General features: G+C 35.5%; 1 protein-coding gene across 17 annotated transcripts in view; it reads right to left on the bottom strand.

Annotated features, from left to right (window-relative positions):
• Positions 1 to 26,103, bottom strand: part of Tenm4 (teneurin transmembrane protein 4) — a 2,854,999-nt gene that overhangs the window by 1,831,507 nt on the left and 997,389 nt on the right. The window contains exon 6 of one of the 17 annotated variants that reach the window (XM_087211371.1): positions 16,323 to 16,450. The exons of the other annotated variants lie outside the window; for them this stretch is intronic. The gene's annotated coding sequence lies outside the window, so the exon portion shown is untranslated. The remainder of the gene's footprint in view (positions 1 to 16,322; positions 16,451 to 26,103) is intronic. 17 annotated transcript variants of the gene reach the window in all.

Below are 26,103 nucleotides of genomic sequence, written 5' to 3' on the forward strand. Positions count from 1 at the left end.
TTCAGGGGGAAGACCTGTCCTGTAGAAGAAGGATGACCTAGCTCAATTCTTCAGGGCCTCACATAGTGGCCAAGTGACTATTTCTCATTTAAGTATAATATGACATTTGTAACCATTCAGTAGTGTAACTCATTATTTTGTTATGTGAAGCAAGACACAGAAAGATGAATTAAATGTAATGTAATTCTTAGCCTCAGAGAACTTCTAATCTAATACAGGGAATAGAAATAATATGTAAAGAGAAGATTATGGAACTATTTTTTTAAAGAATAATTTTGTGGTTTAGTTTGAATGTGAACATTCTTTTGAGAGAACATGGGTTGTGATGGAGGGAAAAGAATCACAACAGTGCTAGAATCTTATTTTTATCAGTAACTGTGAGTTCTTGGGAAAATTATTTAGCTTCAATGCAGACTAATTTGCTCAGATAGAAATTTGGGACATAGGATTACATAGGATTACATAGGATTACAGCGTGGCTAAAATGTATATAGCCTGTGAGGACAGTCAGCAAAATGCACTGATATCCTACCACCTGTCATATGCCGGGTGCCCTGAATTTTATGTTCATGGTCTGGAATATGATTAATGCTTTATAGAGTTTTGGATGAATTAATAAAACCAAATGTGTGAAAAGGTGGTCTTTATTTCAGGCTTGACAGATGAGGGAATTTAGTTAGGTGGTTTGTGCAACAAAATGGGGTGGCAACATATTCCAGGTGAGAAACAGGTTGTGATCTGATAGGCAAAAACAGAAAACCACATTGCATGGTGAGAGGTGATGAAATAACCTGCCCCAAATTTCATGGGTAGTCACTTTGCTATTGTGTGGATCTGGAAGGTCCTTCAAGGAGGTGGGGTCTGGAGAGAGGTTTTAGATTACTGAGGGTGTGCCCTTGAAAGGGACTGTGGGATTACAGCTGCCATCAGGTGAGCAACTTGCTCCAACAAGGACTCCCCACCATGATGTGCTATCACATCACAGGCCCAAAGCAACATGGCCAATCAGCTATGAAACTGAAACCTCAGAACCATGGGTCAAAATGCAACTTTTGTCTTTTAAAGTTGGAGATCTCAGGGGGGTTATTTCAATAACAGAAAGCTCATCAGAGTTATTTTCATTTTATAGTGTGACTTCAGAAGTAAGACCATTGATGTTTCAGAGGCAACAAGATGACGTTTGAGTTCTAGGAAGATTATTTTGATATTTTTTTGGTGAGGAAACGAGACATAAACTTCAAAGTCAGCCACATTTCAGGTGGTACACTAGGATGGTGGGCATGTATACAAGGCTCATTGTCTCAGAGACTTTAGGGTGCTGTCATATGTCCGAGGCAATAAAATAGTTTAGGTGATGGTAGAGTGTACTAAGGGAAAAGTATTATTGTTAATCATGGCAATCAATTATACAGTGCTCATTATTAAACTTACCAATACACAACCTATAAACAATAACAATTTCATATAATTCAAAACAATATTTTCCAGGAATTATTCTACGTGCTTAAAAAATCCATTCATTAAATCCTCACAGAATCTGTCATTTGGCACTATTATTATTTTCCTTTAGTGGCAAAGATGTGGAGGAACATTTCAAAAAATAGTTTAAGCTACTAAATCAGAGCTCAAGAGAGAAGCAGTGTACAGAAAAAAATTACAAATGCCCTACATGTCAACACAGAAGCTGAAGCATAAGGAATGATGAGATTAAGACAGATCTAAAAGCGAGCATGGAAGGTGAGTTTAGAAATGGGAGGGAAAGGTCACAAGTTTTTTATGAAACATATTAGAAAAAGTATCTGATGCTTACCTGAAATTTAAATATGTTCTATTTTTTACTTTGCTAAGTCTAATCATTCATTTTACTTCAGTAAACAACTTGGTAAAAATGTGAGATCATTTACATGATGAGAGATTTGCCCAAGATTTATAGATATTCATTTGTTGTCAGAAGATTAAGATTTTTACTGGCTCTTCCCCTTTCCATGCCACATATTTAGATACTTTTAATATGCATTTATTAAAAATACTATTGAAAAAATATTTGTAAGAGAACATATAATGAGCTCCTTTATGTACAGTATACTGCATTCCTGGAAGCATGGTAAGATCTGTTTTTTGTCTTAACCGACCAACTTGATTATTTTATGTCTTCACTTCTCAGCCTTTCTCAAGAACATTATAAGCATCAGACATGCTTATATTCACAGAGTTTGTCATACAAGATGTGCTCTGAATATATGCTTAATGTTTAAATAAAAAAGACACATTACCATTAATTCTCTCAGAATAGTTCTCCCCACCTTGAATACACTTTATCCAATCATTCTTGCCACTTTCTGAATTAATTCTGGAAGTCCTTTTTCAATCGTGTCTTCATGAGATGTGATTAAAAATATGCCACTGACTTCCAACAGCAGAAAGGCAGGCTTGTAAAAATATTAGTGTGTGTTCATTCTCATTATTCATTGGATATTGCACTGTGTAACTTCTGGATCTTTCCCAAAGTCAAAATGACAATAAAAATAAACACTTTGAATCAATTTAGGACATCAGGGTAGTCACAACAGTGTGACCAAAGACATTCTAGAAAGAGGATTTCCAGAACTACTTCAGACAGTGACAAAAATGATGGGATTAGTGTGTTTTAATCTAGGCAGAATATTTTGAGAAGGATTCATGGCAATGTGTCTCTTCCTATACTCATTCTTTAAATTTAAGCATTCACCATGTTTTCCAATCATTCCTTGTATAATAGTATAGTAGATGATTGATGAAGGAAGTCAGTTACCCAAATGTGCATTCCTATCTATGTGATGGGAAAAAAATCATCCATTCATTCAGTTTTCATGTATGGTATGTTTATACTTCTCTACTCCTCTTGGTAAAGCACTAGGGAATCAGAGAAAGGCAAACTAAAAGCTTCAGGAGCAACAGTTTGATGAGGATATGGACAAGTCATACAGGGTTGCATGAGAAGCAAGTACAAAAGTGAATGTTTTGTAAAGTGTAAATGACTACACAACCAAAATTCTTTTGTAACTGTAAGGACCTCCAATATGATCTTCTTTTCCCCCAGTTTCTCCTTACTCTGCGTTTTGTCAGGAACAGTCTTTTATAGCACAGATGAATGCGGGTTATCCTCCTAATTAAAAATCTTTGACAGCTCTCCATTTGTTATAGAATAAAGTTCAAACTTTGTAAGGTGACAGGAAAAGCCATTCACAAACTTTAATCTTTCTTTTCAAAAACGTCTTCTACCATGCCTTTGAACTGACTTCTGCCTCTTCCTGCTATTCCATCTCTAATGAGCTTCTCTTCTTCCTTTAAGGTTCATTTCAATTGTGTCCTAGAACTAGGAATTCTTTCCTCAGTCCTGGAAGGTAATAGTAATTGATTTTCTCACACTTCTTCCATACAGCATGCTTTTGAATTTTACATAGAATAATAATAATTTCTTTGTGTATTTTTCTTCCTGAATACAGCAAAAATACTGTGTAAGTGTATCAGATAGAGTTTATTTATTTTACTATCTCAGGTAAAAACCTGTAGACTGGTTCAAAATATTTCATAATATTTCCTAAACTTATTGGACTTAATTTGTTTATATATACTATTACAATGGTATGCATAAAAGTAGCAATAGGTGGACAGATTCTTAATAGATCATATTCATGCATGTGTACAAGCACCTGAAAATATTTAAAAAGCATATATCATATATACTCTACAATATAATAGATGTGTGGTAAATATATTTTGAACTCAATGCATGGACATGTCTTAAACATCATCTTTATGATAGTTAACACGTATTGACTCTCCACTGTGCACTAAATCCATTGCTAAGGGCTTCAAATGAACTTTAATATCATTTTCATAACAGCGACCCCTGAAGTAGGTACTCTCATCCTATTTTTGCAAAGAAGGAAACCTAAACTTTAAGTGTTGAGGTAAACTGCCTATGGTTAAACTTACTGAGCCAGGGTTGAACTTCAATTCTAAATGTATTTGATTCTAAAGCCTATTTCCTTATAGTAGCATTTTGTTGACAGATTCTCGTGTGTGTGTGTGTGTGTGTGTGTGTGTATGTGCATACACAGATGCAGATAGATCAGTAGATGCGTGCAAGAAGAGAAGAGCAAGCTGTGGAGACACAAATGCATGTGTGTAACATATCATGGAGTTGTAGGAATGTGTATACAAACTCTTGCATTTTGAATATGAACTTAATGTGACTATATAATGAAATACACCCATTATATGTCATAAATGTATGTAGAAAAATCTCTCTTTCTCAAGTCCTTACTTTATTCACAGACCTAGAATTTTGTTTTGATAAAATTAACTGTGCAAATCAATGATTAAATATATTTATATGGCTTCAATATATTTTATATAAAAATACATTTGTTTATCTTTTTTAAGAACTGCAAATAGAAGACATGAGATAGATTCTTTGGGTAAGGCATTCTATAGCCACTCTCCTTAGATATGCTTGCTAGCAGCAGCTGCCAGCCCCATGTGGCAGAGAAATGTGGACCGCCATCAGCAAGTGTTAATTTGTCAGTCTAGTTGGGACAGGATACTATTATAAAGCTTTGTTATCTGGAAAAATATACAATCACAGCTGGAATCACACACTTGATATCATCACAAAAGCAAGTATTTGGAACAAAATGACTTGTTTTTATGTAACCCCTTTCTTTATTCCCTAGCCTGTGGACCAGTTGTATTTGCATCTCTTCTTTCAGATGTGCTTTCTTAGCTGTGTGTTTATGCTAACATGGCACTTTCTACCTCCACAATCCCCTCTGTTCTCATTTTTCACCTCAGTAAGCTTTACAGTTTCCAGTTTCTTCTGACACAAAGAAGAATCATTGCTGTCCTTTGTGACAAAGCTTTTGAAGTCTAAAAACATGGACCATTAATGCGATTTTGGCGATGGCTATTAGATAACTTGGGAACTATTTTAAATCCTCATATACCTCAGTTATTCCATCTCTAAAATGGAAATTATAAGTACTGGCATGATAGGATTTTATAAAGATTAAAGGAGAAAATCTACAAAAACAAATGATGGAATGACTATAACTGTTCTGGAAATCTGGTAAAATAAAGATAAAGAATGAATAATCCAGCAATAGTGAAGAGACTGAGGGGAACTTTGGAGAACATAAGATTCCAACAAATTGCATGGCATCAGAACACTGATGAGCATCTCTTGGTGAATGAAACAAGCCAAGGACGAAAGTAAAGTATGGAGGAGTGAACAGCTGTGGAAGAAGAGTACATTGTCAAGAAGAGCAGTCATGAAGCTGACAAGCACAGGAGTAGTCCAAATTAGAATTAGAAATTCAAGATATTTTCAAATGTGGAATGGAGCAGAGCGTAAGTCACACAATGACTAAGGATCTAGGTGATATTAGTGGCACAGTGAATTTGGCAGATACTCTTTCACTAAAAAAATGGTAATTAAAAACTCCTGTAAAAGCTGGCACTGCTGCCATGTTTACTGTGCATGAGAAACTTCACTAAGCGCTTTGACTGCATTTCACTTAGTGCTTCTAACAACGCTGGATATTTAGGTTGCCCTCACCCAAGTGTATAGATGAAGAATCTAGGGTTCAGAGAGCCCCCTACAGGCACTGAGTTAGCATTAGAGTCACGGCAAGAACCTGTAAGATTCATTTCAGAGACCATGTTGTTATGTTTTGCTTTGAGTTTTTTTTTCTTTTTTTTTTGGTACCGGGGATCAAACTTGGGTCCTTGTGCTTGTGAAGCAGGCGACAGAACCACTGGGCTAAATCCCCGGCCCTGCTTTGAGTTTTTTGAGACAGGGTCTCACTATGTAGTTTAGACTTGAACTCAGTCTGTAGCCCGGATTGTCCTCAAACTCACTATGATCCCCACCTCAGCTTCCTGAGAACTATGATTACAGGCATGTACCACCATGCCTGTCTGAGGTCCCATATTCTTCATACCAGTGTTGTATTTCTCCCACAAAAGACATGAACCACCAGTGAATCAGATGCAATACATCATTATTTTTAATTACTAGTGGAGGGAAATAAATGATAAACTCTGAGTGCCATTTAAACAACTTTATAACTGGCAAATTCAGAGTGATAGTCAATTCAGCAAGAAGAAAACAAAATTAAAGGAAAAATACTTGATTTGATAACGAGGGACATTTATGTTGTCAAATGAGGAATTTTACTGGTTTTTACATCTAATAATTGTTGGCTGGTGAGAAGGAGGGACACAGCACATAATGTGGACAGTGATTCAAGAGGGACTTTCTAAAATTAATTAAACAGGAAAGAAGGTCAAGTTATTCGATTTAAGTGAGTACAAATAATAGGCTGAAAACTGTGCCTACTAAAATTAGGGTGGTTAATGAAGTCATAGAAACAGCTAATTTTCCTGCAGAAGAAATCAATAGGTGTATTGAATTGATTACATCAGAAAAACTTGTATAATCATATTATTTAGACTTAGAATGGTAACAATCAGACTTAACTAGAAAATAGTTAGATAGGTAGGAATTACGGTGGCATGGTTAGAGTAAGAGAGAGAGAGACAGAGAGCGAGAGACAGACAGAGATAGAGACAGAGACAGAGAGACAGATGAGACAGAGACAATGGGCCCAGAGATCTCTTACTTTTCTGTATAATCTTCACAGCACTGTGACATTATGTGCGTGTGTATACAGACTCATGTACATCATACATACATGCACCTATAAATGTACAAAGAGGCTGAGCATGGTGGCACACACCTATAATCCTAGCACTAGGTAGGCTGAGGCAGGAGGGTTGCTGCTAGTTCTAGGCCAGCCTGGGCTACATAGTGAGTTCAAGCTCAGCCTCAATTAAAAAATCTAAAAAGAAAAAGTAAATAAATAAACATATATAGACACACATATATTAGTGAATGTGACATATGTATTTATACACATATAATTTCATGTTGGATTCACTCATTATTCATGTAAAAACTAAAAAGGAAAACTCATCAAAAGAGGTAATACATAGACGTTCATTCCATACATTTCTTCATACTAACGTCATGATATTATGATGAAGAAAACACTATTTTTCTTCCCTTATTGGAAACAAGAAAAATGAAACTCAGAAAAATAAGGTGGTCTAGATTTGAACCCATGTATATTTGGTTCCAAACCCTATACTGTTAACCATTATACAATCTGTTATGGCTTGTGTCTAGATGCCCCCCAAAGTCTCATGGCAGGGGGGCTTTCAACAAGTGGCTGGATCTAGACTGTGTGGTTCTGGGATCAAGGGTGTGTGATTACTAAATCAGTCTACTCATTGGATTGACATAGTTCTGGCTAAGATTAGGGTGTGAGTGCTACAACCCCAAGTATGGGTGGCCTGCATTAAATATAAGGGACAGAAAAAGGGCTAATGTGCTCTCCTCTGCCTGCTTTCTGTGAATTATTTCTCCTCTGTGATGCCCCTCTGCCATTAAACCCTGCCTTGGAGCCAGCGGACTATGGACTGAAACCCTACAAACTGTAAGCCAAATAGGCCTTTTTTCCTGTATGAGTGTCAGGTATTTTGTCTTAGCAACATGAAAAGTAGCTAAGACACAACCATTAATAGAGAGTTAATTTCTTCTGTCATTACCTCATGTATTTCCTATACCATCTGGCCATCCTAAAACTGCCTCATTCATTGCCCTTCTATCTAAATATTTAGTAGCACTCCCTTGAATTTTTTTTCAGCATACCTTCTGATATGGGCTCTGGTAAGATTATAGTTCCAAAGAACCTACAGAGATCGTGTATACAGTCACACTGAACATATACTCGTTTATAAAACACACAAATCATCAGGGTCATATAGTCACACCTGATTTATAGATTCCACCGGGATATTTAATAATCATGTTAATATCAGAATATGTCACGCATCTCACACTCCTCCTCACAATCTGTCCTCCTTTTCTATCTTGGAATGGTAACACCAACCATTTAGTTTGTCAAGGAAAACAGTGCAAGTTAATCTTTCTGTCTTTTTTCCTTTATAACTTATACCAATGTATAGCTGGCCCTGTCTGTTGTTAAACAAATTCCAAATTTGTCTACTTCCCTCCATTTTCACTATTACTGTAGTCCAAGGCACCACCATTTTTAGATTATTGCAATATTTCTTAGAATCTATTCTAATCATTCTGTATGATTCCAATCTTACAGTCCATCAATCCATTCCTCAAACACCAACAAATTTTTATTAACTTCTATTATAGTTCTTTTTCTTTGATACCAGGGATCAAACTAGGAATCTTGTGCTTGTGAGGCAGGCGGCGGCAACACTGAGCTAAATCCCCGTTTCTTCTTTTTCTACCTCAAATGTTCCAGTCTCACATAAAAGTGGTTGATCTCATAGAAGGAAAGAGAGTAGCTACTGGAGAATATGGAGGGCAGGTCAGAAAAGAGTATAAGGAGAGATGTTCAACAGGTATACAAATTTACAATTAGGAGGAATAACTTCCGGAGTTCTGTTACATAATAGAGTGACTATGATTAACATTATATTAAATATTTAAAATATCTAGATGTGAGGATTTTGAAAAATTTCACCACAGAGAAATAAAAAAATATATGAGTTCATACCCTACTTTAATGATTAAGTAATGAATGTATATATCAAATCATCAGTGAAGCCAATAAAAATATACAATTATTACATATAAATTAAAAAATAAGAAAGAAAGCAAACAAAGAAAAACAAACCCCAACAGTAGCCCTTATATATTCCAACCTATCACTTTTACCTGCTCTGACAGTCCTCTCCCACTTAGGATATAACCAAAGCCTTGGGTCATTCCAACTTGAGAACATTTCTCCTAGCTGACTGTCCTCACCTAGAAATCGCTCTCCATAGATCTTTACATAGTTGGCCTGTTCTTTAAATTCAGGTCTTGTATAAAATTTATCTTCTCAGAGAGGCTTTCCTTGACTACAATATCTGAAGAAGCCATTCCCCATTGCTCTCTGTCAACATCGCTTTTTATTTCACCATAGCATTTCTTACTATCTGATTTTTTATTACTCATATTCTTATTGTCCTCCTCTTCTTCTTCAATTCAATATTAAAGAACATGTGACCCTGCCAGCCTGTCTTATTTAACAGGGCCTTGAGTAATTCCTCTGTCATCTCCAGTACCTAGTTTTGCTTTTACAAATTTGTCGTATAGCAATTTCTAAATATTGGTTGCATGATGAATAAATGAACAAAGTACTCTCAGACACTGAAATAAAGCACGTGAATATCTAACAAACAGCCAGGCAAGTCAACATCATCACTGAAATCCTCTCTCTTTCACTTCCCTCTAAAGTGCTACCTTTGGCAATGACCCACAAATTAGTCACTTTGTAATCACATCCTATAGTGACAGTCTTTCAAAGGAACTTTTTTCCCCTCATGTAACTGGACATTCCCTCCAGGATAACAAATATTCCTGGTTGAAAATTATCATCGTCAAAGTCTTCAGATCCTGCTTAAGTGCTGACACTGGTGTAAGGATGGAGGAATCAATAACTGCTTTTCGAATTCAAGCTGGATTGTGTCTTTGTAAGACTATTTCTTTCCTTCTTTCCTTTCCTCCTTCCTTGCTCCCTCCCTTTCTTCCTGCTTTCTTTCCTTCTTTCCTTCCTGCCTGCCTTCCTGCCTTTCTGCCTGCCTTCCTGCCTTTCTGCCTTCTTTCTTTCCTTACTCTGCTTTCCATGCGAAGTTATAGAAATTATAGTAAACAGAAGCAGTAAGTTCTGGTGTTTTCCTGCATAGTAGCTTGTCAATGTATTCCCATATGTTATTATATTCTTATATGTCATAACACTCTTCCACTTCAGCAGGATGAATGTTTCTTGCCTACATATGAAATATACCACCATCTTCACTTTGTAAGAAGCAGTGTCAAAATCTACAACCCTGGGATGTATGGTACTTTGAAAGATAGGTCTGCCTTCTTTATTTATTTTGTTCAAATCTTATTCTGTCACTTCCTCCTTTGTGTGGTCTTTAGTGAAGATATCTTTGCTGCTTGGTCACTAGATATGTAAAATGGGAGTATTAGTACCTGAAATTAATATTAGAAATAGATGTGCCAACACTACCCAACACTGGACACTTACTTGGTGCTGGGCATGATGTCTCCAGTGAAATATCTTTTCACAACTTCACAAGAGCTCAACGAATCCTTCACTGTGAGCAGATTACCCATTGTTTGGATGAGGTCATGGAGGCTCACAGTAATTATAGGACAGTTCTCAGTACTAAAGCTGAATCTGTTCCTAGCCTTTCTGAGGGAACATCTCATCATTCTTATGCGACTCTATTTTGCAGAGGAGTAGCCAGGAAGGTTCAGTCCAGTGGTGCTTCTCGTGGCTTTTACCCCGAACTGAGCTCTGTCACTCCAAGATGAAGGAGTGACTACTATGCATCTCTTACTTATGGCCTTTAGGCAGTGCCATTAATGCAGAAAACACAAGAACACCACTGATATTGCTGTCATGACTGAGGACAGGAAGTTAACTGGAAAGTAGTAGCTTTGATATAGATCATCTCCATTGTGGCAAATTATACACCTGATTAAATATTATTTACTTTATTAAGATTCCCATTTTCAATGAATGGAATCTCCCTCAGACATAATACAGCATTCTTATGTGTAGCCAAACAACACAGGGGCAAAGGAAAAAAGGAGCAATTTCAAGCTCTGAATTTTGTTAGGAGTTTCCAGATCTATCCATAAATCCTCCTTCTTCTGCTTCTTTTACAATCAGCCTCAAAATATACTGCTTTCTTGCCTTGTTCTAATCCAGATTCCAGGCTTTCTTTCTCACATGACATTTATTCAGCCCCAAATAAATGCAATAAATATATGCTACAACTATGTTTTGTTGGAGTCCCTTCATTCCATTTGCCATATAAGCACAACTTATTTTTCTAAAAAGTAAATCTGACCATGTCACTCCTTTTCTTGCAAGCCCTCATTTTCAGGTAATATGATCCAAAGGAAAATTTTTAGAATGATGAATGAAGCCCAGGTTTACTTCCCAACATATTTTTTTTCCTACCTACATAAAAATTCTACCTTTAACATCCAACATGTCAGCAGCATCCAACTCCCTGGGGATGTGAGGTGGTTTCCTATCTTTGTGGCTTGGCACATCTCTAATTTGCCTCTAACAAATATATAGTTGATCTTGCTCTGTTTTGCATACTGTTATTTATCTTTTACAATCAAATTTTAATGCCACTCATTCAACTTTCCCAGAAGAATTAGTCAGTATATTCTTTATGTGTATATCTCAGTGTGTGTGTATATATACATATATATGCCATAGAGCATGTTCACTACTTCATTGTGATTGTTTCCTTACACATATTGATCCAAGAAGAGCAAACTCATTGAGGCAGAGAAAATGACTTACTCATGTTGGACTCCTCACAATTAGAGCTGGGTCAAGCACAGAATAGAGCTCACCAGTAAATACCTTGGTCATGAATAAATAATTTCAGGGCAGGAATTTATTTCCAGTGTGAGGTAACATCATTTATTGAATATATAACCTATCAAACCTTGTGCTAAAAACTGGAAATGCCATGGTGAACTAGACAGCCATAATCTCAAATTTCACTGACTTTAGTTAAATGGTCAGATTCTCATAAAAAGGCACATGCCAAGAGTCGCTCATTAGAAGATAGCTTAAGTAGCTTTACAGAAATGATAGATCAGAAGCAAAGGTGAAACAAATTTAATTCTGTGCTACAATATTTCGTTGCCCATAAAATCACACAAGCACAACATAAATAGCCTATATCTCCACCAAACTTGGGGGAACCCTGAAGTCACTGGAGTGGTATTATCTCCTAACTTGGGTTGTAGTTACAAGGACATTTGTCATGTGATAATTCACTGTTACAATTCATTAAGCTGTGTATTTCTTTTGCTGTTTTCCTGTGTCTGGGATATCTTTTACAATAAAATGTTCTTTAAAGGAAAACAGAATGGAAACAAAACAAGCAAATAGGGAGGGGTCAATAATATGAAACATTTCAGAGGACAAGTAGAGAAATAAGATGAAAATGGAGGTGGTTCTAATGACTTTCAGCTTTGAGGCACAATATCACATTAAAGTGAACAGAAAATCTGTGGTCTAGGGCACCAGTTACCCCAGGTTATGCAATTTTCCAAAGAGTGAGATTGAACATTGGGTAACATATCACTACAAGGCAATCTCTCTATGGGATCCAGAACCTAACAAGGAAGGAAGTCTGGGATTGTAGGTGGGATAACTTGTATTTTAATTATGTGAGTTTTGTAACTTTGTTGCATAGGAGCAGTGAAGAAAGAAGTTTATTCTTCAGAACAGCAAAGCTAGTCCTTCTGAGCTCTCAAAACTTGAGATCATTTTCATTTTAAACTATGCCTTTACTTGTTGGATTTTCTCAGTCTGATTTTTTTCTAAAACTCTCGAGGCAGTAGATACAGGTCTTGAGGTTATGTAATGGTGGCTAGTAAGGGAAGAGGTTTGGAAAGCTTGCTCAGAGGGAGAATTGAAAGGAAAATTGACAAGTGGTTCATGAGCAAAAGGTTACAGAGAATGTTGGGCTTATAGAATAAATAAATGGTTTTCCAAAGAAAACACAGAAGAGAAGGAAGAGGAGAAGAAAGAAGGAAGGAGGAAAGGATGTAAGGAAAGAAGGGAGGAAGGAAGGAAGACAAGGAGAGAGGGAGGGAAGAAGAAAGAAAGGGAAAGATGGAGGAAGAAAGGAAGGAAGCAAGGCATGAAGAAGGGAGTGAAGGAAGAAAGAAGGGGAGAGGAAGAAGAGAAAAGGCAACAGTGTAAAGATGGTTCCTCTGTGATTGTACCAGCTGTTGACAAGCAAGCACCACAGGATAATATAGATTTGTGTTCAAATTCTAGCTTTTCCATTTCCTAGACTTTTACCTAGGGAAAAGTCAGTTAATTTCTCTGATCCTTAGTTTACATCTCCAGACTGGATATAGTTCTAGTATTTCATTCAATACTTATTGATATTAATGTTGATATTATTTACAATGCTTATTCAAGTACACTTAAGACATGCTGGTTTCTTTCCTTTCCTTTTCTTTCCCCTACTATACAAATTAACAAGAGCTTAACTAATTAATTTGCTAGTAATGAAAAGAGAGAGTGAATAAAAGATGAATATATTTACAGGAGTCACTAACTGTAGTCCTAGTAAGTACTCAGGTCATTTAAAGGAGTAAAGGAAGGACAGAAATTCAAGGTAGTCAGTATATCTCACCTGGACATTAAATTTAGCCAGATGTTCCAGCTATCTTCTCCGAAATTTTCCTGAGAATAAAACTTCCCTTGACTGGTTGGTGCTTTAATGAGTCTATTTCATTTGTCTCATGGAAAAGAAACCTAGGGGTCAGAGAAGTGTTTAAGCCCTTAATAGTGAATTGCACTGAGTCCCATGAACACCCACTCTACGTCTTCTATTGCAAATAAAGCTAAAATGATATGATACTTGTGGAGCAGAGCTAGTCCTTCGACATACTGATTTTAGTTTTTCTAAATATGTTCCCAGAAGTGGGACGCTTCAAGTGCAGGAGACAGTGGCAAAAACAAACCGATACGATGACATTAAATTAAAAAGTTTTCTGTACATCAAAGGAAACAATTAACAAAGTGAAGAGACAACCTAGAGAATGGGAGAAAATATTTGTAAATTATACATCTAATAAGAGATTATTATCAAAATATGTAAGAAACTAATCTCAATAGCAAGAATACAAGTAGCCCAGTTAAAAATAGGCCAAGAACCTAAACAGACATTTCTCAAACAAAAGTTAACTTTTTCAGTAAATTACATATTAAACATTCACATCTCCACACTACCCTTAAAGGGAGTGGCATGTGGAAGAAACTTGACAAATGTTGTGTTGAGTCCTCCTCTCAAAAACTAGAAAACTTTTGTAGAATTAGGGACAGAAATTCTAAGGTATCCATGAGCTTAAGACAAGACAGCAAAAGAATTTCCTTTGTACCACCAAGGGAAAAAAATGTATTTTTCTAGACTAAGAAAAAAATCAGCTTCACTCCTATGTAGGCATGGTGCCAGAAATGAGTAATGATGTTAGATTTAGGGTACCTTGGAAGAGCACTAGGACCCTTTGACGTTTTTTGGTTTCTATTGTGAAAAAGAAGATAAAGTACTCTGGGTGTGGGGTCATTTTTAATACTCTGGGAAATATAAATGAGTTGCTGGTATTTTTTCTTTATTGTACAATGTAAGTGAAAACATTTATTGGTAACATGGTGATAATGATGACCACAATGACCTCATGCTATGAATGGAATGCTTGAGACCCAGTATATCGTCTTTCTTTTTCCTTGAAATTTTCCAGAATATCAGACGTGTTTTCCTGAAGGAAATGGCAAATTCTAGCCAAGCACAGAACAGAGAACTGTGAAATAACATATCAACACATGAAGACTGGGGCACAATTCTTTTATGAGAAAATAAACAAAGAAAGATTTTGCACACACTCAATTTAAATCAGCTTGATTTTCAGATGCAGCATTAAATTTTGTTTTCCCCACAGAAGAAGGATGAAGATTGATGTACTAGATTTTGATTATTTTCTGAGTTTGTTATAAGACTCAAACTCAGTAACAAGTCCCATTTTTGTCTTTAAAATTTAAGCATTAAATACATTTCAAAAGCTATAACTTTTTCTTTCATTCAACTGATCCATATAAAAATAACGAACTTCCCAAGATTAAAAGAAAAAAAGGTTATACATACAGGGTTAAGAGATCCTGACAGTGAATTAGTGTTAAATAGGGTAGGTATTACCCCTGAGGTCTGATACAGTTATTACAGTTGATGTTTCAATAAACTGATGAACAAGAGGGTCTAGCTTTAGAACAAAATGCAGCCTTATTCTAAGAGGCAATGTATTTCAGGAAAGAATCGATTACCTACTTCTGTCATATTTTTCATGGATTTAAGTCTTCTCATATTTGTGAGCCTTGTTAAATGAGCATTCAGAAAATCTTTTGGAAGTGAAACCTATATTAAATTACTTAGGTAATTTCACCAAATTTGAACTCTCCTTCATCCTATAAATCTTTTGCATAAATGACCAGAACAAGATATGTAAAGTTACCAGAGACACTTTATGAATTACAAGAAGATAAAGCAACCTTGGGGTACCCAAGAGGAGTTCATTGTCACATTTTCAGGAGTTTGTTAAGACAAAAACAAAAGTAAATAAGGTTAGCCCAATTAATAAGCTAATTAATAAAGAATATACAGAAGAAATAAAATCCATACAAATAAAATCTGACATCTGTTAAAAATGTACAAGTAAAGCTTAGCTTGTCAAATATACCTCCTCCCAAATAATGGTAGAACAATGATGAATGAGAACATTAATGAGATTGGATTATATGAGAAAAGCAATGCATTGATCACATCATCAATAATATGAATAATGTTGGTATATATTATAAATGATTTTTGAATCAGAGGGATAGGGTTAATTTTATATAATGGAAACATACATAACCCCTTACCCCCCAAGAATCAGAAAGAGTCATCATATCCACACTCTCCAAATATAATCGAATAAACAAATATTTATATGTGAGGAAGCTACACTAAATTTTGTAATACTTTCAGCAGAAATCGTAACCTGTCAGATTTTCTGTCAAATCTGAGCTTTTTTTGTACTGTGTGGTCAGCATGGCATAGTGTTTAAGAGAAACTAAACCCCAAAACCATGAGGCAGCATTTAAAACTTCGTGGTTGTCATGTAAAAGACTAGGTGTGTAGGCGCTCTTGAAAGATGTCTGGAACTTCTGAGCCCCTGTTCCCAAGGGCAGCATGTGTCTGACATAGAATTTTTTAGATAAAATATGGAACATATGGAACATACTTCGTCCCTGTAAGTATTTGTGTTTAAAAAGCTTCATTGAAGCCCTTGAGAGGCCATGGTACCAAGAGTCATCCTGGGCCAATTGGAGAAAGCTCTTTCTTTCCCAGGAGACTGGCCAGGCAAACTCGGGCAAAACATGTACATGTTCAGACCTTCAGTCTCCTTGCTCACAGCAATTCAATACATGGTGTCGTTGGGAGGATCAAAGATACGCTGTATGAGAACACAAGATGTAGTGTTTGACTCACGATAGATGCCTGATGAAGGATAGCCGTGGTAACGACTGTTAATTGAGAATCTGTGTCCCTTGATAGTTATATGTAAATGGACAAAGAAAAAATATATATCTTACTTGTGGACAACAAAACAATGTTCCTGTGCTGTTCTAGGAATATCATGCTGATATTAACGATGGCCATGAACTGTTACCACCTGGTCAGGCAGGGACTGGTCCTCCAGGATTGTGAGCTGGGACCATCGCTGTAAGGGAAAACTGAGCATGAGGAAAGCAGCAAGAGAAATCTCACTTGTTTCCATTGGTGAGCAATTAAACTAGTATATGTCTCCAGAGAAACACCTCATTGTAAAAGCTGAAGTAGCTCAAGTTATTAAACAACATACCACCTGTTAACATTCTCTTTTTAGTTAGGTGCTTTAACATATGTTTTATCACATACTTACAGTTTGTTAGAATTTAGCCCATTAAAAAGAATTTTCTGGTTCTCAGTAATTCTCTAATATAATGATAATGGTGAACACATTCTAACAACCACCATCATCCTTAAGTTGGAACTTCACGACTCAGTTTTATTTGGAAAAAGAATAAAAATAATAAAACATAGAATTTATAAATCAGAGCTATGGGTAAAATTTAAGAGTTGGAATTTGTAAACCTTGTTGTGATGGAAAGACTTTAGAGTTCTGAGTTATAAGATAAATAATTTGTATCACCAGTACAAAATAAGATTGGCAAAATCAAATCTCTCTTTCAGATTTACTGTGTGATTTAAAAGCCTATGTCTCTATTTATATGTATTTTTTTCCTGTGCAATGAACATAAGTTTTGGAAATTTCAGGATTTCTTTGTATGTTTCATAATCAATCATATACTTTTTAAAAGTGTGACTTACAATGATCTCCAAAGAATACTTATAAATCCTAGGCTAAATTTTCCATTTAATTGGGAAAGATTTGTACATAATAAATATATTATCTAGTCTGGGTTTCTTAAAGTATGACTTTATAAATAAGAAAAATAATATGTATTTCTTTAGTCTGCATTGATTTATATGTCTGAACCTTATCTAGGAGTAGAACATGTATCTAAAAAGAGACATGTCTTTAGAAAACTCAAATATCCCCCACCAGTTTTTGGTAACAATACTTTTCCTCTCTTGGAGTTTTCAAGAGAAAAAAGCAATTGCTTTAGTTTTTATACAATTAGTTTACAGGATTATCTAGCTTCAAGGGAACTAGATATATAATTGTCCAGAGATCTAGTTCCATATTATAATTCTGTACCATATTAGCTATGTAGCTTTAGTTCTTCCAAAATCACTATCCCTTGTTTATCTTCACCTGAATGCCAAGAGGGCTGGCTCATTGAATTTCCAGTGACACTTTCAAGGTTACTCACATAGTAGTCAGTGACTCTAATATCTAGACAAGATTGTCACAATAACTTGTTCTTCCTAGACTGGCTTCAGTTGGTCAAGTGATTTGAGGGTACTCAATAACAGGAATCATATAATTTACTTCCTTTAAAATCTACTGTGGGTATAGAAAAACATTGCACATGAAATAATTAGCTCTTTATTGCCATAAACTTAGCCAGCTAGCCTGGTGTTCATCCTTTCTCCCATGCATCTATTCTCCCATTCATTTCCCATCCAGTTATGATCAGCAAAGATCAGTTGAACAATGAGAATTCATAAGACTTTCTTGGAGGGACATGTGTATAAGAAACAAACTTATATGAGTTACACTTCTTACCCTTATAGAAAATGAGAAGAACTATGTTATTGTTGGGTTGAGGTTGTGAAACCAGATACATTTGGATTCAAGATTCAATTTAGGCCCAGTTCTCTCAATGTAAGATAGCATTAATAATGTCTGATACTGCTTCCATCTAAATCTTCCTCATAAAAGAGATTCCTTCTCCCTTAAGACATTTTCTTCTGTGGTACAACTGTAGTTTCTTCTCTCTTGCATTACTATCAGTCTCCTGGTTGCTCACTATATCCACCAAAAATCTGTTGTTACTTTTTAGCAGAATGGATTTTTTTTTTAATCTTGAGTCTCCCTTTTATAAGACCTTGGAGTTTGAAATATTATACCAAATTTGCATTTATTAGTGAATTGGAGGGAATGAAATTTAGAGACAATTTTCATGGCAATTATTTTACTAGGCAACTTTTGTAGAATATCTTACTGTATCCTGGTAATAATTTCTCATAATAGATATTATCATTCCCCTTTTTAGTATATGCAGAAAGGTGAAGTTACTCATGGGTACAGTCCTTGGTACTGACTTCTTTCTTCTGGCACCAAAGTCGAGGTTTATTTTGAAATACATCATCCCAGCCTTTATTGATCAAAGACTAGGAAAAAACCGTTGATCAATAATTCTGTTATAAAAAAATAATTCTGTTATACATGTGGCAACCAATATTTCCTAATTTAAAACTTTTCCAGAATATTTTGAGGTAGGGAAATAGTTTGGTTGTAGACCACTTGCTTAACATGTATGAGGCTTTGGGTTTGACCCCAGGAGCATCAAAAAAAAATTTTAATTAAAACAAATAAGTAATTAAAATCTTTTCAGAATTTTTATTCTAGACATGCCTAAATTCAGCTAGATTTTTTTGAAATAATGATGATACCTTGATGATAAAAGTGATAGTGTCTCATTGTTATCTTTTTCCAAATTATAACCTGGAGAACTAGGAATTTAAGACTGAACTATCCTATATGCCTTATGAGGGTTATATCTTTTATCAAGTCTTAAAGCCACTATGACTCCATGGCTTTATTCTCCCAAAGTGAGCTATTATCAACCAGACATAGATTACCTTCTTTATATATGAAGTTAATTCATGAAGTCCTCACAACTCTCCTCATCAGTAAATACTATTTCCTCTACTTAGTAGTGAGAGAATTAAAACTAAGAAATTCAGTAATTTTCCCAGGTCACACAGCTGGTATATTTTAAAGCTGTAATAGTAGAAGAATAAGTTTCCTCTACCAGTTTGGATTCTGCATTTGATGGCACACATCAATCTAAGATTTCCTAAGGGTTTCCCTCTCATTGTCTCCAGCATGAGCCAGCCCACTCACCTTTATGAGCCTAAGCAAAAATTATTCCCAACTCTTTCCATGTGATTGTTCCTTATTTCTTCCTCTTAGAATGTTTCCCTGACAACAAGCCAATATTTTAACCCTGAGAATTAACTATATAGAACAATGGACAGTAATTATCTTCTCTAGTACTATAGTTATTTCCGCCAGATATCTATTTTTATTTATTAAATAAGGAAACTTAGGAAATTGGGACAATTTAAATGATTTTCCTTGAATGAAACAGAGCACAAAACTTAGGTTTGCTTTCATATCTTATCTTAAATGCCATCCTATTTTCTTAAAAGGAAAAACCAAAATCTGAATAAAAAATGTGGCATAACAGAGATGTGTGTTTTTTAGTGGTATCGTGTATTTCCAATGGAAATGATATGCCTCCCAAAGGGGCAAAAATTACTGTTGGAGGGGTTCAAAGAATCTTAGCCATCACAATGGTTTGTAGCTTTCCAATATACTCTGAGTACATAAAAACAGAGACTGTATATCTATGGCATTAAACTGTCATGCTAGGGGTGCAGATGATTGGGAAAAATGTTGCCTAAAAAGACTCCTGGGAAAGAAGTGATAGTTCAAAAAAAGGAGGTTGACAAGAAATAATGTGCTCCATGAATGTAGGATCCATGTTTTAGCTGCAAAATAATTTGTTCCAGGGATTCTCACACAAAGAATATTAAACAATAAAATGAACCCAAGGGGTTAGAAGTGGTTTCAAAAAACTGTTTAAACTCTGCCATCAGAGTGTTTATTATAATAATAATAATCTTTAAGAAAATGCTCAAGCTATAACACTAAAATATTTCCCAGGACAGCAAATTTTGTGAATCACTAAAAATATGTTCTGGGTATGTGTTTTTTTGGTGATATACCTTGATCTCTAAAGAGAACAATACATAGAGAAAGGGGGAAATTACATGACCTTTGGTTAATTTAATCATATATTTTTTGTTTTAGTCAGATTTTTAGCAAGAAGAGAGTTCAAGGTCAATATCTGGAGAGATTATTTGTACCAGATACTCTCTTCCTAACACAGGGATGGTATTCTTGTTCCCAGTTGAGTCAGTTGACATATGTAATAAGCAATTATAAAGTTTCTACTATATTATTTCAACCCTAGCCAGAACATTAGAAACCAAGTCAGTAGAGAACAGCTCCTGCTGTCAAGAAGTTTATGGTCAATCAAGTTGCACCCCTAGGATCCTCGTATTCTGGGAGACTGAGGCAGGAGGATCACATGTTTGAGTCCAACCTGGTCAACTTAGCAATTTGGCAAGACTGTATCTCACAACTTAAGAAAAACAAATTAAAAATAGCGCAGTGTGAAAGCTCTGGGTTCAATGGCCAATAATAAAAATTTAAAAGAAAGAAAGGGAAAATCTCAAGGTGTAGTCAATTATTTGTGTAAGTCCTATTGATGGAGCTCAGTAATAGGGCTCCCAAATACACTGTTCCACTTGTCCCCAAAAGCAATTTCTACACATAAGTTTTTCTCTGCTTTTTCTTATTATGGACATGATTTAAAAATCATCTCTTCAGGAAACATTGTCTGAATCCTTCCTACTAAGGCTGAGTTATCTTTGCAAGTCTTCCCATATCACATATGCTATATATATGTATGTATTTGTTCAGTTTTGATTTCTCTAGGTCATAGGACAGAACCTACTCTTGTTTTGGAATTAGTACAATGACTAGTTGTACTGGGAATTAAAGGAGCACCTGGAAATTGTGCTGTTGGTTGGTTGACAGCAATGTGGAATCCATTCAGTGGCTTATTGTAAGCCCCTATGTGCATCAGGCACTGTGTTAGGCAAACTAGACACACAACAGAATCCTGGCATTTTATTCCCAAGGACTTTATAAGTTAGCTGGGATTAGAGCCAGATACAAGGAAGAAAAAGGTAATTTCTCACTCAGAAAATGGACTATCTGTGTAATAATTCACAAGTTACGAAGTTTATCATAGTCAATATCACATCTGGGTCGAATAATAAGCGGTTAAACAATTTAATTAATGATTGATTTTCATTTTCCAAATAAATAGCCTGAAGCTGAGGGAGGCTACATGTCCTGTCCCTGATCATATAGGGGAGAGACAGCATGTGATGTTTCAGTGTATGCTGTCTAGCTCAGTAATTCACCCAGAAAGCATCCTGACTCAAAGCCAAGAAGTAAAGCCTACTGTGGAGGTAAGAGTATTTTTGAACCTGCAGAGAAACTATATCTATCATTAGATTTGTGGAGTTCTCCTGCATGAGAGACATTCATTTTAAGTGTGTCCTAGGGTGTCAACAGGTAGTATATAATTGATCAAGTATTTTGAGAATAAAGTGACTAAACATCATCCTAAAGGAAGGGTTAGCATCAGAGAATTATCGTTCTTTGGCTTCCCTTGACAAGGGGTATAAATCAGCAAGTGGATGCGTCCGTCTTGCTTGGGGAAATCGCAGCTTTATAAATAAAAACACTAATCCATGCTGCTGCTGCCCAGTTTTTGCTGCCAGCTTTCAATTTAAGTTTCTTGCCCATCAGCCCTTGGGAATTTTCCTATTGGCAGGTGTTGAATGTCTATTCTCTTAAATAAAAATTTGACATAAATTATAATAAAAAACAAATATGTATTCATTTAGAACATTTGAAAAGCATAGAAAAATATGAGGAAAAATAAAATCATTCATAATTTGGCTAACCAGAGACAAAGATCATAAATATTTTGGAATATTTCTTCCAATTTGTTTTGTTTATATCTTTTCTTTCATAATGGCATTAATGTATATCTTGTGTACTTACTTTTATACTTAATAATGGATCATACTATTTATATTTGCTATTATAAACTCTTCTTATAAAAATTTGCTGGGATTATATTCCATAATGTGTGAAATAAGTTGAACTAATATTGTTACTTTATTAATTAACACAATGAAAGGAATCTGAGTGATCAGAGCTCCCTTTTGTCCTTGGTTTAGCTTCTATATTCTTTCCACAAACAAATACGGTGCATTTTTAGGCACAGAAATATATGTGGCATTGGAAATAGAATGAAAAGCAATAGAGTCATGTTTATGTTCATATGGAGTTTAGCAACCTCTGACCAGCATCTAGTGTGGAAATGTCAAAATAGACACATAGGGGATTCTTAAGCAATGCAAAGAGGAGGACACAACACAAATGCAGTTAGTGATAAAGCTTCCTGGAGTAGATGAAACTGAAGGATAAAAAGAACTTGGGCAAAAAAGGAAAAGAAATGCTAGTCTAGGCAGCTAGAATGGCATGAGTGTAGCTCCTTTGAGGATCTGAAAGATATTTTTTTATAACTGGAAGCTAGAATTGAGGTGAAGAATAAGAGTGATGAGGCTAAAATATCAACAGGTACAAGATCAAAAAGGGAAAGATTAAGATTTTACTTGGGATATTGAACTTCACCTAGAGGGGAATTTGGAGTTACTGAGGTATTTTAGACAGGAAAATGATATAATTTGATTTCTGTAAGTAAGGCTTCCAAAAAAAAAAGTACCAGGAAAAAGATGTAGCCTTTTACTCTCATGAACTACATCACAACATCATTTTCCCAAAGGGTTCTTTTTCCAAGTTGCAGTAGTGTATGTGTATGACACATAATAGTTACATTCATATAGGGAAATTGGTGCATATATATGACACGTGTTGATCATTTTCTAACTCTTTACCCTCCACTTTCTCACTTGTCCTGATCCTGTTCCCTGTTTCAAAAAGAATCTTCCCCTTTGTTGCCTACCATCTCTTCTTCATTTTACTTTTTTATTTACTTATATTTTAAGTTTTTCATATAAGAGAAACCATGCAATTTTAACTTTCTATGTCTGACGTATGTCATTTAACATTACGGTTCAAAGTTCTATTCATTTTCCTGCACGTGAAGTAATTTAATTCTTCTTTATGAGTGAATAATGTTCTGTATCTTAATACTTACTTTCCACTGGCATCATAAGACATAACCCATTGTTGTTCCATATAAAAATGTCTTCCATTCTTTTGAGCCAACCTATGTCATAAGTACTGCACTAGGTGGTGTTTTACATCCATTTACCTAGTGAAACCATACAGCTTTTCTTTAGGATAGTATAACTCTCATTTAACTGAACTTCTTGAAAGTGACAAAGAAAGAATAATTTTCCCAAAGTCACAAAAAGAAAAACTGGATAGGCTTAGTATCAAACCTAAGCATGCCAAAGTTTTGGGGCCTCTTTTCTCTTTTAATGTGCTTTAATACCACCCAACTCATTTTAGATGCACAGAATTTCCATGAATATGATGTCCATACTCACTATATGGCCTAGCTTTTATTTCTATAAAATAAGAATGATGTAGAATGTTTATAAACCTTTCTTGAATTTGATTTCTCTTAGGAAAACCATTGTTTGAGAAAGAAAAATAATAAAGCTTAGGTGATGGGAAACAAATTTAGTTGCACGTAGGTGGCTTATGTACACAGTACCCTTTATCTCTCCTGTTACCACTACAGAATAAATTGTCTCCCCCAAATTAATGTTTGCAGTATATCAGATGCAGTCATGCTGCAGAGTTCCTGACCTCAGGTTGTAAAAATAGGAAATAATTTTAGAAGGAAGTATGCTTCTCTCTGACATCAAATTCCAATGGGAAAGAGGACTTTCTCTCTCTCTAGACCTTGTTCTAGCTGCATTCAAAACTGTATGAATTTTCTCATGTTTGTAGGCTCCTTTGCAGCCTTCAATCATTGCTAACTCTGAGAATGAGAGAACTGGGCAGTCAAAGAGTGAAGCAACTATTGCATCAGTATTTATGAATAATTACTACCTCTCCAGTTTTATTGCAATAACGTGTAGTAAATGTACTGCACTAAGGATTAACAAATAAATTTGATGTAGAAATTTAAAAGTTCTTTTAATGTGTATGGAAATATTACCCAAGACTAATGTTGAAAAAGCAATAATGTTTCTCCACTGAATGAAACAGAATTGTTCACTCTCTTACTATGAAATTTTGGGTAAATTAGACTCTTTAAATGTCATTTTTCATCTTTTCTCAATGATCACAACAATACTGCCTATTGATACCTATTGTGATGGGGAAGAAGGGCTTAGTATGTTACATTGCCCTTAGATATTTATCAATTTGGAAATTGTATTCATTTATTAAAAGTACAGTTTTAAATTTTATTTCTTGGAATTAAGAAAACTATCTTTCTGGAATATTGCAAAAAATACATTTTCTAGCGCCGAAGACTTGAATTTCCATCCAGACTTTGTTACTGTTTCTTAGTAAAATCTCATATACTTGTGCTGTAGTGGCCTCATTTCTAACTTGGATGTCTTAAGAATTTCCATATTCTTAATAGGATTTTTATGATATTTAATTAGTATTCCCTGCAGATTATCTTGTGATGCGGTATTCCATTTCTGGGATTTTTGTGAATAGACTTAGAATCTAATGTGGCTTGAGGAAGGGATATATTTGTCCCTTTAATGCTAAGGAAAAGAGAAGGGGAAAAGTCAGGAAACAGGGCAATCTTTTCAGGCCCAGAGAAAAGAAGCAAGTCCTTTAGCTTGGCAATTCAAAGTCAAGCCCCAGGGTGGATTTCTGCTCCCCTCTGAGCACACTGACAGTGGTCACAGATGGCATTCATGGACCACAAGGCAGCTCACAGAGGCATGGCAATGAACATGTTTATTCAGAACATGGCTGGCTGTGAGGCATCGGGCTTCCTCTTGAGATGGTGGCCTGGGACAGTCACTACAGCTGTAGACTTCACAGAACATTAGCTTTAGAAGTAGCTTTCGAGGTCACATAACCCATCTTTCTCATAAGCTGGCTCCAGAGCTCCTACCTTTAAGCTCAGAACAGCATTGCCACCATCTTGTCTTAGGTAATAGCTCTCCAAGCCTTCAGGTGACACTTGTCAGGACAGATACAACTTGGACTACACTAAAATGAATAAATGAGTCACCTTTTTAAGTTTGCTTCTTTGTCAACTTTTGTCCTGTCACACTGATTTGCAACTCTGGCTTAGTAATTCCTGGGGTTTGAGGTCCTAACTATATTCTTCTTTGGTTTTTGGTAGATATTTAGTTCTGTAGTTTTCAGAGCTTCTAGTTCCACAACAGTACTGAAAACCAGACTGTACCTGGGATACATCACACATGAGGCAAGAGGAGCTCAAAAAGTTAAAAGAAATGCCTCATTAATAATCTGAATAGGAGTTATTTTCCTAATAATGACTGAAGAAAACATACGTATGTGTTAGAGCCCCATTACAGAGATTTCCTTGTTATGTGCATTTCTCTATCCTCCCTTAGCAATCTGAAGATAAAGAGCAGATTTAACTTAGAAGGCATTGGCAAATGGTATTCCAATTATCTTTGGATCCATTATTAGAATTGATAACTACAAATAATACTGCCTAATGAAAAGAATGGTGTTTTTAAATACAATTATGTTTGAGATCAGCAAATTTTGCTTGGCACTTATTTTTGTCAGTAAAATTTCATTGGAAAACAGCCATGGCCACGTGTTTGCACATTGTTTCTGGCTGCTCTTATACTATGGTGAAGCAGATTAACTGCTCCAGAGACTGCATGGCTTAGAGAGCCAACTTGTCAGGCTTTTACAGGCAAAGTTTGCCAACCTTGTATTATAAGCAAAGAACATGTGGAATCCAAATGATCCAGTGCATCTGCATAAGTGTGATCTACTAATATAATTCTTTTTTAAATGTTTGAAACATAAAGGAGCTTCATAGGTTTATTAAAACTATGTGAGAT

Source organism: Heterocephalus glaber, unplaced genomic scaffold (genome assembly GCF_053883595.1).
Source record: "Heterocephalus glaber isolate CG9 unplaced genomic scaffold, H.glaber_assembly_v1.0 deba00001428, whole genome shotgun sequence".
Classification (NCBI taxonomy): Eukaryota; Metazoa; Chordata; class Mammalia; order Rodentia; family Bathyergidae; genus Heterocephalus; species Heterocephalus glaber.